The sequence below is a fragment of the Megalops cyprinoides genome, chromosome 1 (assembly GCF_013368585.1).
Source record: "Megalops cyprinoides isolate fMegCyp1 chromosome 1, fMegCyp1.pri, whole genome shotgun sequence".
Lineage (NCBI taxonomy): Eukaryota > Metazoa > Chordata > Actinopteri > Elopiformes > Megalopidae > Megalops > Megalops cyprinoides.
Window position 1 is genome coordinate 62,980,841 of NC_050583.1, and position 14,994 is coordinate 62,995,834.

At 47.1% G+C, this 14,994-nt stretch overlaps 1 protein-coding gene across 1 annotated transcript in view; it reads right to left on the reverse strand.

The window, feature by feature from the left end:
- LOC118791166 (E3 ubiquitin-protein ligase pellino homolog 1) overlaps positions 1-13,555 on the reverse strand; it is a 35,990-nt gene extending 22,435 nt beyond the window's left edge. The window contains exon 1 of the mRNA XM_036548451.1: positions 13,234-13,555. The gene's annotated coding sequence lies outside the window, so the exon portion shown is untranslated. The remainder of the gene's footprint in view (positions 1-13,233) is intronic.
- Between the last annotated feature and the right edge of the window lie 1,439 nt (positions 13,556-14,994).

The following is a 14,994-nucleotide window of genomic DNA, read 5'->3' on the forward strand; positions in this document are numbered from 1 at the left end:
GGCAAAACAAGGCAAAACAAAAAAGTGGAAACGTATCGTTGACTACCAGTGCAACCCGTTTCCACAGAACCCAGCTGGGTTCAGTTCAAGAAAAACCGGCTTTCTGGAGGGGCTTTGTGGCGAAATGTGACCACTGATCCACTCTGTCCACATGCGGCCATCTGCACTGGTTAGGCCAAAGCCACAAGCTCATTGCCTGGGCTGCGGACCAGACCGGTGGCACAGTCTTCACTGAAATGGGCCACTGAGATTCCTCCTCTTGGATAAGGCTGCTTGGGCTGCGGATGTCCCCAGAACCACTGACGCACACAAAAATAATTTGAGATACTTCCTTGCGTGTTGACACTCCTTTTGAGCTCCTCCAAGCCATTACAGCAGTGAGTGAAGCGCGTGTACACATGCTCGCTACCGACAGCTGTCAGTCCATCTCCCATTCCAAATGCGATCTCAACTGGAGGTGAGGAAGCGCCGTGGCAATGCAGCCTCTCTCCCCTGCGGCAGTAACAGTCACACGAGCATGGCACCAACTCATTTCAGCATCGAGCACAGCACCTCCTGATAATGCAAAGGCCAGTAATCATGGAGCGTCCAGTACCACTCAAAAGTTCGGACACACCTACTCATGGAAGGGTTTTTCTTTATTTTTTTTTCCCATTTTCCAAATTTTAGGCAAGCAACACAAATGGAATTATGCATTGACCAAAAAAGTGTTTAACAAATCACAACTATCTTGCATTTTAGATTCTTCAAATTCTTTACATTCATTAAACTGAAATTGAAATTTTCTTTTTGGAAAGAAATTTTACAAAATTTACAAAATTCATACATAGGCATTTTTACAAAATTTACGAAATTCATACATAGGCATCAACTTCACTATTTATATTTGTCTAAGAAACAAATATCAAGCATAAATCTGTAGATCAGCATTGTCTCTGAATGCACGTTTCCCATCATCTTAAGCAGGTGCGTCAAAACATTTCACTGGTATTGTACGTACCGGAAACCCCCGTCGCCAAAGTGCGACGTCTATGGGACTGAGGTGACAACAAAGCTGTGCCCACTTGTGTTGCAGTTTGTTAACACCACTCCAATTCTCCCGGCTGCCGTCACACATTTATTACATCCTGGGCCGCTAACCAATCTAACCTGCTGGAGAGAGTAACCGCACCAGAAAGGCCTCCTCTGAGAGAACCCTTCAAACGATCGACATTTCTGCTGAAATAAAATGCCTCTCAGCTTAACGATCTCAAACTCGATCTTTACTTGCAAAGCAATCTGTCCTTCAGGTGAAGCCTCCTTAAATAATGAATCCCGGCTAACGGCTTCTCCTCTCATGCAAAAGCCACTTTTCTTCTAAAGCTGTGTGATTTAGCAGGATCAATATTTAGGGTGGGGCGCGATTGTATGAAAAGCGTAAAATGTGTGAACATTTCTGAACAAGGCAGGGCTATATGCAGGGAAAAGAAGCCAGTCACACCTCTGTTTATGCCACCTGGTGAATACACCCAGTTACCCGGAGAATAGAGGAGCCCATTCAGTCTAGTCCCGTAAATGGATAATGGACAGCTTGCTGGCTGTACCAAGCCGCCTTTACCAAGAAGAGGACCTTTATAGTGACTTCACTTCTCCGTAACAAGAACACTTTTGTTCGGCTTCCTCCTGAAAATGAAACGCAATGCCCTCCTCTGTGCCTGCCAGATGAATAATTTAGGTTGCGTTTAAGGCAATGTGTGATTCTCTGCCGCGCTCCCCATAATATTTATGACTTTCCCCGCACTCCTGCATCTCCTCCATGGAGATGCTGGGTCGAGACTGCTTTTCCCGCGGCTCTCCCTCTGCGGGTGCCTGTCGACCGCAGCTTGTGACCCCCCGCGTGAAATGGGCATCTGAGGTAAGAGGGAAATGACATGCTTCGAGCTTCTGAAATCGAAGTGAGGTCGGCACACACGCAGAGAAAATACATAAAGTGCAGCTCACGCTAAACAACCTCGTTTACCTCCCAAAGCAGCCACAGACAGAACCGTGAGGGGCTTCCTGGGCCGGAGGATCCATACGGCATTCAAACCGAAGAACTCAGGACTCTGGCACTAACACAAAGTGGTCTTCACAAAAACAAAAAAGAAATTGAGTTTTTCAACTCAGTACTTCATAATTTACTAAAAAAATCTGCATGGATAAATTGCTGCTAGATAATTAAGCTTCTTTCTGTGAGCACAAACGCTTTTCTGTTGCATTTTTGGCGTGACAGTCATTAGGGTTTCAGATGTCAGTACTTTTTGGAACATTAAAATCTTGTTATAAAAGAGGAGGGAAGAAACGCCCGAGAAAACGGAGCAAGGTAAAAATAGCTCCAAGGCGGACTCTGTGGAGAAAACTTTAGATCTCTCTGATTTAGATCTCTCTGAAAGGCTTTGTCTGTGACGTATGTCCAATTCCTGTCTGCGGCACGGGGGCCGTCTTCAGGCGGTGAAATGAGGGAGGGGCCCTGCCACCTCACACAAACCGCAGGCTTCACTTCACTGACATTCTCAATCACAGAGGAAGGTCTGGCTTACGGGTAGACTGCCTCAGAGCCTGGAAGGTTAACCACCACCTACTCAGAGGGAAAAAAAAAAAAAAGGGGCCACCAGGAGCCAGACCCTGACTGACTGACTGTGTGAGGCTAAAAACAGCCTCCTAAATGTGCTTTCATGGTTTTGACAGATCTCTAAATAAGTTTGTGTAATGGGCAGACCTCTGCAAGACCTCTGAGGATGGTGGAGGATCCAAGGGAGTAAGGCCTGTTCAGATTAGCCTGGGCCTACATTTGCGTTGCCCTGCTAAAAGCGGCGAGGGCCGGATGTGCCGGGGGGGGAATGCGATCAAGTCTTTCGGCCACAGACCGTGATCTTTATCTTGCGGAGCGTGGGTGTCCTGGGGGATAAGTAAGCCGAGATAGCCTAACATACAGCAGATTTGTGATCAGAGCACGGGCGCAGGGTGGAGGCCTCCTGCTTCAGCTAGCACCTGCCTCCAGTCTCCTTTACTCAGAGCTCATCTCTCTGATGAAGTGTGCATATTAAAAGAGGCCTGCATTATCAAATTACGGCTAGTCGCTAGCGTTACATCCTCAGCAAAGGGAACAGTTCAGACACGTCCCCGGGCTCCCGGCATCGTTTTGTGTACGCAGAAGCTTACAGAAACTCTAAAAGCTTATTGGGGGGAATATAGTGTACCTGGACGACCTCCAGGTTTTGGTCCAGAATATGACTGTACCGGCATTCACAAAAGCACTTCAGATCAGGGACAGTAATCTGCCTTTCTCTGTAAGTGCAGGTGCTTTGAACACACCCTTTGAAGGTGGTATTCTGTTCCAGTGAGGAGAGAGCGTGGACAGACAGTCGCCAGCCGTGCAGTGAGACTGCACTCTGTCCGGGGCGGAGGGGACAACAGCGTTATGCACGCTTTACAGAACATGCCGTTTCAAATTCCATTTTCTACTCAAAATCAGAAAACTACCTAATTTCACAAACTGAATGCTTGTCAAAAGCCTGCTTTTTACATACTATGAAATATTATTCGCAAAATGCTTACGTTGCACCTGACTTTCATCTTTCATGTCCGCTGACAAAATTAGATTAAACCCGTAAATTCCAGTTATATGGTAGTTGTAATTGCGTTTGAGATGTACGCAATACCGCACAAAATGAGCGTCTGTAAGAACATTAATATCAAGAAGTACAGCCTATACATTATTATTATATATCACCCAGGGTGACTTACACATCTTCCCTTTTACTATCTATTCATACAGCTGTGCCCCATCTGGGATTTAAGTCTGCAACTTACTGGTTATGAGTCCAGCTCCTTAACAATGGCACCACGCTGCTGCCCTTAGATAGGCTAATATCTGCTGGCATGACCACAATCTGGTTTATTTCAAACACAAGACCTCCCACAGATTCGTCCTGAAGTCTGACCACTTTCTGCTACCGGTCACTAAAGCGAATAAGGAAGGGAGAAAATCGCATCGGATCAGATCGGCCCAAACGAGAAGCACGAGTCCCTGCCTCGTTAAATGGTTTGGGGAAGCTCTGCTTCCTGAGATGATTGGAGCGCGGACAAACAACCCGGAGGGATGAAAGCGGCTCGCGGTCATTAGTGACCGCGGCGGCTCTGCCGGGGGGGGGTGCGCCGAGCTCCTTTTCCTAACGAGGCCTCCGTCTGCCAGCCGTTCCTGTTGTCCCGTGAGCCGGTCCTTCCTCCGCGATTGAGAGCCAAACTGCAGCCCCCGCCCACCGGATCACTTCACCGCTCCAACACATTCCGCTTCCCCTTTGGTCTCCCTCTCCCCTGTGACTCGCAGGTGGGAGGGGCTGTGCTTCCTTGTGTGTTCCTGTTGAGACCCCGGAGGGCCCCCCTGACTGTGCCCCGCTGAGCGGGAAAGCAGCCTGTAGGTCCTGCGAGTCCCGGCCCTCCCCAGAGGAGCTCCTTTCGGAGGTTTATGAAAGGGGAAACATGAGGACTGAGGCCTTGCTGGGCCAATTAGAATGGCTGTCTGTCAGGCCCAGATAGGATCTAACTGCCATGCCCTCCCTCCGTAACTCTGCCCGACGAAGTTAGGAATGAGTTACATTTCATTTGTCACTTACACAACGCTGACACAAAGTGCTAGTCTGGAACTGTGTCATTCCATATCTACATACTATAATGCGGAAAGACTGAATCTGGTGGGAGGGAGATTCTTATGCACTAGACATGAAAGCTGCAGCTAAAGCTGTTGGGAGGTGTGTGGGGGGTGTTAATGTTTATAGGTAAGTCAGATCACTACAGGATGGATTAGTCATTGACACCATCCGCCTTTGCAATCGCCGAAGCGATCTTCCTGACAACGTTTCACTACGGAATCCTCGTACTCCCAGAAGCCCCGCCTCCCACAATATCAGCCTTTCAACACTGTGTTTTTATTTTGGTTTCACACCTCTCCGCAAGCACTGCGGCACGGTGACAATCTGGGAGAGCGTAAGATGGAGGGAGGAGAGAGAGAGAGAGAGAAAAAAAAAAAAAAAAGGAGTTGAGTCAGGACTGAGAGGGAGAGAGGAATCCCCGGAGACGCCTGGCCGGAGCATAAATGAAATAGAGATCCAGTGGTCTCTGGAGCAGGAGGGGACAGCCTGCCACTCCAACACGTCCCCTCTCAAATCACTCAGCTCCCTTTAAGGGCAAGAAGGCACAGTCAGAACATGATGTAACTGCCAACACACAACAAATCACTCAGTTTAAATCACACTTTTAGGCATGCTACTAAAATACCTGGGGAAAAAGAGGAGGGGATGGAAGGGGGAGGAGGAGGAGAGAGAGGACGAGGACGAGGAGGAGGAGAACAACACCACCAACAAAGAAAGCGGGAAGACGAAAAACAAGGAGGGGGATTTCAAGTCCATCTTTTTCGTGTCTTCCACGGATGATCTGGTGCAAATCTGATTGGCCCGGGCATTTGTTGCGCATTTCATTAATCTGTTCGTTAGCCGGAGCATGCCAAGAGAGGGGTGAACCGTGGTAAACAAGTGCATCGCGTGCAACGGTTCCCAAATCACACACAAAGCATTTCAGGCAGCCCGGGACGGTACAGATTAATGCTGAATCAGACTGCCGGTGGATTTCATTTTGAAAGGAATGCTCGATTTAACTGCTCATGACATGGTGTGGTGAGGGAGCATGAAGCTGTCACTCATCATGAGTTTTCTGCTCGAACTACACCCCTGGTGTTCGGTTAAAAGCGCTTCACGACTACAGTATATGAAAATGAGATGGCCTGACCCTTTTCTGTCCTTGTGTGTGTGTGTGTGTGTATGTGTGTGTATGGGGGGGGGGGGGGGGGGGGACACACAAATGAATAAGATTTTCTTACTAAGTGAAAATGACCGGTCATGTTCAACACACCCTGCGACAAACTGGAGCAAAAATGCACATATCTGCATTCCACCAGGGATGTTCACACAACAACTGCGGTCCCGTCTAACAAGGCATGCTGATCATACGGCACAGGTGGAACAGGAGAGAGTTGGGGGAAGCGGGCGCAGCGGCTTTTAGGTGACACTTTTATTGGCCCCCTGCTCCTGGGCCTGTTGGAAGATTACCATGGAAGTCTAGGTTTAGCCCTCAGGGAAAAACATTCTAAACACCCCTCTTAAAGATCGCCATTTACAAGGGGTCAGATTCCTGGCTAATTGGCTTACGATAGCCTTTGAGGAGCAAATCCTTTTTGGAAGGAAACGCGGGGACCATTTATTAGGTCCCAGTGAAGGCTGGAGACCTTTAAACAGGATCTGTGGGGCACGGTCGTCGTCAAACACGCTCATTGTTTCTTATTACCCCAAACACCTGTGTTATCTGACTGAACTTTAATTAACCCAAGTATATGTGTGATATTTTTAGGCAGACAGAGGGAGTGAGAGCACGAGAGAAAGAGCGAGAGAGAGAGAGACGGTGACTACAGGGACCAATCAGAGCAGGAAATCGGAAAGCAGAAAAACCTTTTACCTGCTTTGTGTGTTTAATGTCACGCCTCATTTTTCCACATCCGCAATTATAGAACGGAAGCACGCGGTGATATTTTTAAGAAAAGAAACACACAACAGAAAAGTACCACTGTGAAACGTATCATTCGCTTGTGCGTTCACAAACGGTCCGCATCACCACATTGATTACATGAAACATAATTAGCCCAGCAGCGCTGCATCCACAGAAGTTTGTAGTACTAGCAGATGGGGGAGGCGGCTTGAATTTCAGCCCCTGTTTAATTATTCAGCGAGACGAACACAGGCCGGCGGCTGAAGAGCAAACAAACATTGCTTCTTGGAAAACGCCTATATCACTCGCTGTGTCGCACTCACCGTTTCCTGGCTGGAAAGCACGGGACAGCCTTCCCAGAATTCACTACAGCTCATCGGTACCTTATCTGCCCTCTCCATGCAATCGTCTAACGGGCAAACGTGCGATTAAGGCTTCGCTGTGCTCAAATATGATGGGCCGTGAACAAGCAGAGGGAGAGGACTGAGCAGGCTACGCGCGTTACAGCGCGGGCGTCCGCTAGACTGAGCTGAACATACGCGTAGGAAATCTTCCCATCACTCCTCTTTTTCTAATTGCGTAAACGTGCTCGAATCGGAAGCTACGCGAAGCGAGAGGCCCGTTACAGAGACACAGGCCCGGTGGGGGAGCAGGAATGTTTTCTCGACGGCGCTAAAAAGGAAACGGACGAAGCCCTTCCAAGTTCAGGGTTACAGCTAGATAAGAGGGGGGCCTCTGGCCGCTTGTAATAGCCTGTCAGAGACTTCACCCCCCCCCCCCCCCCCCCACCCCCCCAGCCAGATAAAGAGAGTGGGGGAGACAGGATGGCAGCGAGGGGAAAGGGGGGGGGGGACGAAAACCTGTAACAATGAGACACCCCTTGGGTCCGGCCAGGGGGGTGATGTTTCACAGGGAGGGCCTGGGTACGTCACAGTAGCCTATTCCCTCGGGGCAGAGACCTGGTGAAGGCAGGAGATTTATAGGCTGGCGTTATTATGGCAGCTTGTGCTCTCAGAGCCGGTCCCAGCTGCCTGGGCCAGGCCGGGGGAGGCAGACAAAGGAACAGGGGACGGGGAGCGGGGAACAGGAAACAGTTGCCCGAGCATGAACACCAGGCTTTTGGGGCCGCGAAAACAAGTTAGGCCTACTGTGCTACGCCGAAGGAGCTCTCCGGTCAAAAATGGAGACTGGATATATTTTATGACACATGTCAAGCACCCGCATGCATGATTGAGTATTCCGAATCGAGTCCCAGGAGCTCAGATCCCAAACCTCCTCCTCTGTTCGGTGACACAGCCAGAACTGGAAGCCGAAGCTGAACAGGATCTCTCTGGTCACATGCCTGAAACCGCGGAGAAAAACTTTCAAGCTTATCGGCATACGGTTTGCGCGCAGGTCATGCCCTGCGTATGTTAGTGGAAACATCTGCGCGTAGAGCTGTGCTGCCGTTTCCCCCGGCCACAATCAAGGGGGAAAACACCCCTGCCGCAAGGCTCAGAAGTCTCAAGGCCAGAGCAATCCCAGTCAAGGCTGACTGACAGGCAAAACAGCAGATTTCAATCTTTAATCTGCCTACCCAACCCAACCCAGGCTGGGCATTTTTTGCAATCAGACCTGGGCCCCATCTCCTCACGTACAGGTCGACGGGCGAGTGTTCTGTCAGTCGAGACACACAGACACTCAAGGCTACCTTGAACTTTGGGAACAGCAAACAGATTGAAGTTTAGATTTTTTTTTTTTTTTTTTTACTCTCCAAAGAAAAACAAAACCCTGTTTGCCAGCAACATCAGTTAGGATTGATACAGGAGTGTGCTTGGGCTCTCTCTCACTCCTCTCTCTCTTTTTCCCCCCCCCTGTGTTTGAATAAAGCGCGGCGTGTCGGTTAGCGTTCGTTTCAGGTGCTCGGTGGAATGCGCCGGCTCGGCTGCGAGCGCTTGTGAACGGCTCCTGGTGTGAGGGCGCAACAGGGGCGTGGACACGTCTGCTCCACGCTTCTGCACCGACCTTTTTGGAAACTGACTACTTTTTACCCGCTTTTTTTTTTTTCCACTGAAACGGCAGCAAACGCCTAGTCCCCGTCATCTGACCTACTTTCTCGCGCGAATGTGCTCCTCGTCAACGTCACCCTGTTTACCAGCTCGAGTACTCCTACGGCTACACACTACAGCCCCCGGGAGGCCTGAGCCCGTCTGAAAACACGGATCTCAAAGCTGTTAGGCATCAATCTCTCCTGCTCTTGTTTCCTTCCCAAATAATTTAAGGGGGTGCTGAGCTTCAAACAAGTCACCGAAATCTACGTTCATTACGTTCAAATCTATGTTCAGTGAAACCCCAAGCCTCCATCGTTTCCATTTCAACATACATACTAAAAACCACATCATGAGATGACAATGAGGAAAAATTAAAATGTAAAAAACTCCTCACAGCTCTGGCAAAAGTCCCACAACTGTACGAGATTACACCACTTACGACTTCCTGCCATTACATCATCACATTATGACATCAGAGGTGATTACAAGAAAAAAAAATCCCAGAACTTTTGCAGTGGAGTGGTTTGAAATATTCCTTTTATACAAACGGAGCCAGGGCCTGGAGTTAACTGTCTACAGCCAGTTAGCTAACGACGGCTTTTGCGCAGGCCTCATTGTATCACCACAGACCCCTTCAGCCTCGCCCCAGCCTCAACCCTACCCCCAGCTTCTTCCTCTGCAGAGCAGCGGCCTAGGCAGAGGCTGTAAAAATTCCTCTGGGAACCCTTCATCCGGGTGGAAGGGAGCAGTCAGACCACGCCGGCCGAGGCTCGAGACCGCGCCGGTAACTATTCTCAGCTCCGGTTGACAGCCCTCAAGACGCAATAGGCCGTTTCGCATTTGCAGCCCTCTGAGCCCTGCCGCATGCGATTCCTGCTCGGCCAGCTGACTGATGCTGCTGATAATGATTACCAAGACAGCTGCGATTTTCACGTCCTTTGTGCAACACCCTCGCCTCAGCGTGCTGGCCAATCAGAAGCCTTTGGCGCCGTCTGCGCAAAGACAAGAGGGAGCGTCAGGGCTGCGCGTGAGACAGCTTGCACAAGACGTTTTCACGTCTCCCTCGCGCATCAGATGGAACAGATGCCAACGCAGGCAGCCAAATTTAAACGAAAAGAACAAAACAAAGCTCAAACAGCATTAATGCCAGACTACTTCTGCCAACATCCTGTAAAGTAAGCAAATCGGACTCTGCAAAAGACGAGTCTGAAAAAAGAACATTGCCGTGTGCATTGGAGAGCATACATCGCCTCCATATTATCACTGTGACTAGCAACTAGATATGACATGTCATTTAAACTCCACCTGAAAGATAAGCTTACACATCATATGCTTCCTGTCTCTGACCACAAAAGTCTAAGTATTGGAAAAGCGAAACTTGAACCATGACACCATACAACCCGTGACTGTTGACTGTTGCTGCAACTCTATCTACTTCACCTCTGCACAAAATATCTACTCCTGTGGCAGGAGTTCACAAACTATTGAGTTTGCTGGGCCATTGTCAGGTCAGACCAGAAGACAGTGTCGTGACAACAATTTTCTCTGACATACTTGTAGATGATGCAATTTAATGACAGTAGCTAGCACTGACTGACTGTATGTTTGAAACAATCTCAGTAGTCAAAGTGGTCAGACAACACCTTAATATTTTTCTACCCAGACCCTTAAATGTCCAATAGGCTATGCTTCTCTTAAATGGGTCAATCTGAGGCATTCAACAGGCCGTAGTGAATGGAAAACCCAAATCTAATTAGCCTAATTGTTCCCATATAGAGGGTTCCATTTACATTAGAATACCTTGAAGGTAGCATACTATAAATAACATCTACTTCGATATTTCTGAAAAGACTACAATTTCCACCGATACCAGTGAAAAAAGATCCTTCGCCTGTTCTCAGATGCATAGTAAGTATCGTATTAGAGGTTTGAGTGTTCCAATGCAATTAAATAAAGGAGAGGACCATATCATTTCAGGAATGGAAGGAGCGGTATCAGTATTCTGATGCGGTTATTTATAAACTTCCCAAACACCCCTTTATTCATTGTCAGACACTTTTTGCTCGAGCATATCCAACAAAGCCTAAAGCTGTAGTCCTGCTCTGAAACTGTACAATAAGACGCCAGTTCTGGGAGCCACTCATTCTTAGTTGTGCTTATTGTGCTAATCTTTCCTCTCACAAAGGGGCTCAGTCCTTTACAGTAACAAACAACGAAGTCACTTTGTAGACAGCCGGGCTGTCTGCTGCCATCTACGCTGATAATCAGCGGATCCAGCCATCATTGTCGGACCAATGCCACTCTGTCCGGCAGAGAAAAGAGGCAAAAAAAAAAATCCATACTCCCAAGACTGCGTGGCCCCTGCGATCCTGCATAATCCTGGCACCATTATTTTGTAACGTGAGGCAGAAGTGTAATACTGACACAATTTTAACCTTGTCAGTACCCTTCCTGTGCACATGCCAGTTGGACCAGTCCAATCTGCTCCAGGCAGAAATTACCCGTAGTTGCCCATCTAGGACTAGTTTTGGCGTTTCATGGTTAAGATTAGAATTCCAGTTGGGAGACTTGGCCGTCGAACAGCGCAACCTCCGCCTCGAGGGTCCAGTCGCATGCAGACTCGATAGAAACTGCTCCACCGTAGTCTCTGCAGAAGCGACAACACTTTAATTTCCCATCTCACCTTCATGCCACTAACGGTGCCCCACAAATCAGCAGACTAAACTGAATTTAAAAGATTCAAACTGCGAACCCACTCCCATTTCCTCCCAGAGTTGTTACTGGGAAAATTTGTTGTGTCCCATTACCAACTAATGGAGGCATTTTAAAAACTATAACATGGTCTGCTCAAGATCTTGCCATCATTATACTCACCGCATGGGTGTGTTAACATATCACCGCACCCCCTTGCGACTCGGATGTCTCAGCTCTTCCACTAAAGAGCACCAAATAGCACCCGTGAATCGCTGGCTCTGAAAGAATTATTCACTTGCATGCTGACTGCCCAATGGGGGCCCTGCAGTTGTTATAATGCCCTAATCAAGCCACGCTGTACACACCCATCGTTATTTTTTCCCCCAAAACAAATGCACTCGCGTAACATAGTGACACCAGTGAAAAATGATCCTCAGTGCGCCTGCTCTCAAACCATAGTAAGCATCGTATCAGAGGTTCGAGAGTTCCAACACGATTAAATAAAGGAGAGGGCCAGACCATTTCGGGAATGGAAAATACTGGTGTGAGTGTTCTAATGTGGTTATTTATAAACCTCCCAAACCATTCATACAAATAATGTTATGGAGGAAACGGATGGCCCTTCGTAGTTGATACATTGACAACTAACAGAACGTTGCTGCTTGTTTTTCAAAAACTGAACTGATACCCCAACGACCACGAAAAAGATAGTCGACACAACGCGAGCTGTACTTGCAAAAGTAGCTGGCTGGACTAGCCAGATGATAAACTGTAGCTAACTCGTTATCAACCTTTAATTTTGCTGTATTCAAGCGGGTTTTCACAAAGCCAGTCCAGCCGTTTGAACGAAGTGTGGTGACGACAAAATTGATCCAAATTATCACGGGACAAGAATGACTCGCCTTGCCAGATGCTCAAACGGGATGATGTATGCAAATCAGTTTATGCTTTTGGAACAATAACCCGCACAACCCTAGCACAAAAGCTCCCAGCTGGACTTTCTCCCAGGGTAAATCTGGTTTGACAACCGTCCTTTGGTAGCGAACTGGCTAGATGGCAACACAATGAAACCGTTTATCGACTACGACGCAATTTTAGAGTCAATCAGAGGTAGTAGCTGCTGGCAGGGCAGGAAAGAAAGACTATACCAACTCGCGACCTAGCTAGCTACTTTGTGGTTTTGCACAGTCAGCCGGCCCGTTGCTCTATAGTCTGCACGTTCAAACAAAGAAAAAGTTAGCCAGCTAGCTAACAGGGTAGCCCGTTAACCACCTACGGTTAAGAAGTTACACTTGCTCGCACAATGTACATGCTATCTCGACTGTGGCTGTATTGTTTGTAGCTAGATGAGTTAACGTTAGCCATACCTTCCTGCCACCTCATTTCTAGCCACATCCGAAGTGTTTAAATGTAGCTGGCTCGTAAAAACAACTCAGACTTCCTAACTTAGCTCCTTCCCTCGGTAAACAAGCTAGATCACAAAACCGAAGGTTTTAGTTAACTAAAATACAGATCTTCGAGTTGCAAACTTCAGTTTTAATGTAAATAAGATAGCAAACGAATTATCTGCATCTAAGGGTTGCTAGACAGCCAGCTAAAACAAGTGTAACGTTAGTAGCTTCGCTGAAATTATCGAGATCTAGTTAGCGAGACTTAACAGCACTGCAAGCCATTGCAGAAATAGCTAGCTCCATGTATTTTGACGATGCATCTTTAACGTTGACTTAACTAGCTACCTAACGTTACACTGTAATTTAACTGTTAGTTACCTTCCTACCTTTTTTGCTAACGTTAGAGGTTTAAGAGTGCACTGGCACATTAAATGTAAGTAGAACTGTACCCCCACGCTTTTACATACCTAGATAATGCATATTGCAACAAACATAAGCTAGCTAGTACGATCGGTGAATTGATTTTTATTGTTGTGTTTCCGTTAAAGGTTCTGGGTACTTACAGCGGTGGCAACCTGGAAGTGGCGAGATTCTCCCGTCGCTCGCTCGAGTCCAATCCGCTCTCTCCGGAGCAACACCTCACACACAGTGGCGAGAGCTGATGGCAGTCAACCGCTTCAACCTGTACTTGCCGTAACAAAAGAAAGTGGTATCAAATCCTTTCTTTGTTTTTGAACAAAAATGCCACATTTAATTAATGTGTATTCGTCCCTCTAGGGTCTTCCTTTCCGCTTAATTCTACCCCTGCTTCCTTTAAAGAATGGATCTATTGCACGACCCGAGCGCACAATAATCGGATCTGACTGTAGGCATAAGCGGTGCCTGCCCCCTTTACTCATTCACAAACACTTTTACGTCATCGATTACTTCGAAATGGATTGTGGACCTCGTAGTTCTTCGTCTTCTTCGTCTTCTTTTTGGCTATCGTTTAAGTTTTAGCGTATTAAACTGTGAAATGTTGAGAATGAAATTACACCTTCCGTGACGCATTTGTGAATTTCTCTGCCCGATCGGTGAGATTATGTGGGCATTTAAGTGAAATAATGCTCCATTGTTTGTTGTCATGTCTCTGAATTTTTCTGCCTCAACCGGTTTAAACTTTGTTGCTGTACTGTACAGTTAAAGATTATGAAGACAGGTAATATTAGGTATTTGGTAGAGTAGGTCTCATCAAAACAATTATAGATAGAGGTGCATACTTCTGTATGAAGACCATGATGGAATTACCCACATGAAGTAATATCACAATGGAGAGAAGAGTGATTTAGTTTTTTTTTTTTTTTAAATGAATCATTTGTCTTGGACAGAACATTACAGTTCGTCTGGCTGACTGTGTCTGTAATTGAGTCATTACTCCGTGTCTCTCTGTGATCTAGTACCTGGGTGGATGCACGCTGTGTTAGGACAGGGCCAAAGCTTTCATGTCCCATAGATTATTATTCATTGCTCAATTCCTCTGTGTGGGGGTGAACGATGTTGCATTTGAAGTGATCTGATCCAATTTGCCAAAAGTCATACTAGTACTCCTGCACTTTGAACATGTCCCTACTAAGCCGCAACACAAGTAACGAAGACTCTGCAGAACAAGAATGTGGTTCTAATCCAAGTGATTTTTTCTCCGTCTCTTAGTCTCTCTGCATGGTTGTAACTCACTTTGACACTTTGAACTGCCTCTGGCAATGCTGTAACAGGTCTCTTAAGGAAGCCACCCACCCCCTGCTTTTTCCATATGTAATAGCTGACTATTCTTTATTGTTGCAGTAAGTGTTACAACTACAATAGACAGGACTGTTTTCCCATGGTAATTATGGACAAGAATTAATTTGCCTCTTCTTGTATACAGGCATGAAATATTTATGTCTTTAGGGCTGAAAAGAATTTTCAGAAAGAAGAAAGGTTTTTTTAATGGGATGTCTGTAAATGGAATGCATGCTGTGCAACCTGATGCCACTGTATTTGTGTCTGTGTAACGTTTACAGAGAGGGAGAGAACTAGCACTGACTGACCAGAGAGTTGAGTAAACTGGGGGCTGGACTGCTTTTTGCAGGTGTCGCCTCCAAGAACTGCACCTATCATAACGGGATCTTCTACATCATTCTCCACTCAGGAGGCAATACTAAGAGCAAGGTAAGGACCTCATCTGTGCTGACTGGATGCTCTGATATAATGGGAGAGAACACTCCTCAAATGTACTGCTGTGGAATCACATTGAGGAATACATCCCTCTCATATCCAAGTAATATAATGAAAAAATTAAACGTAGT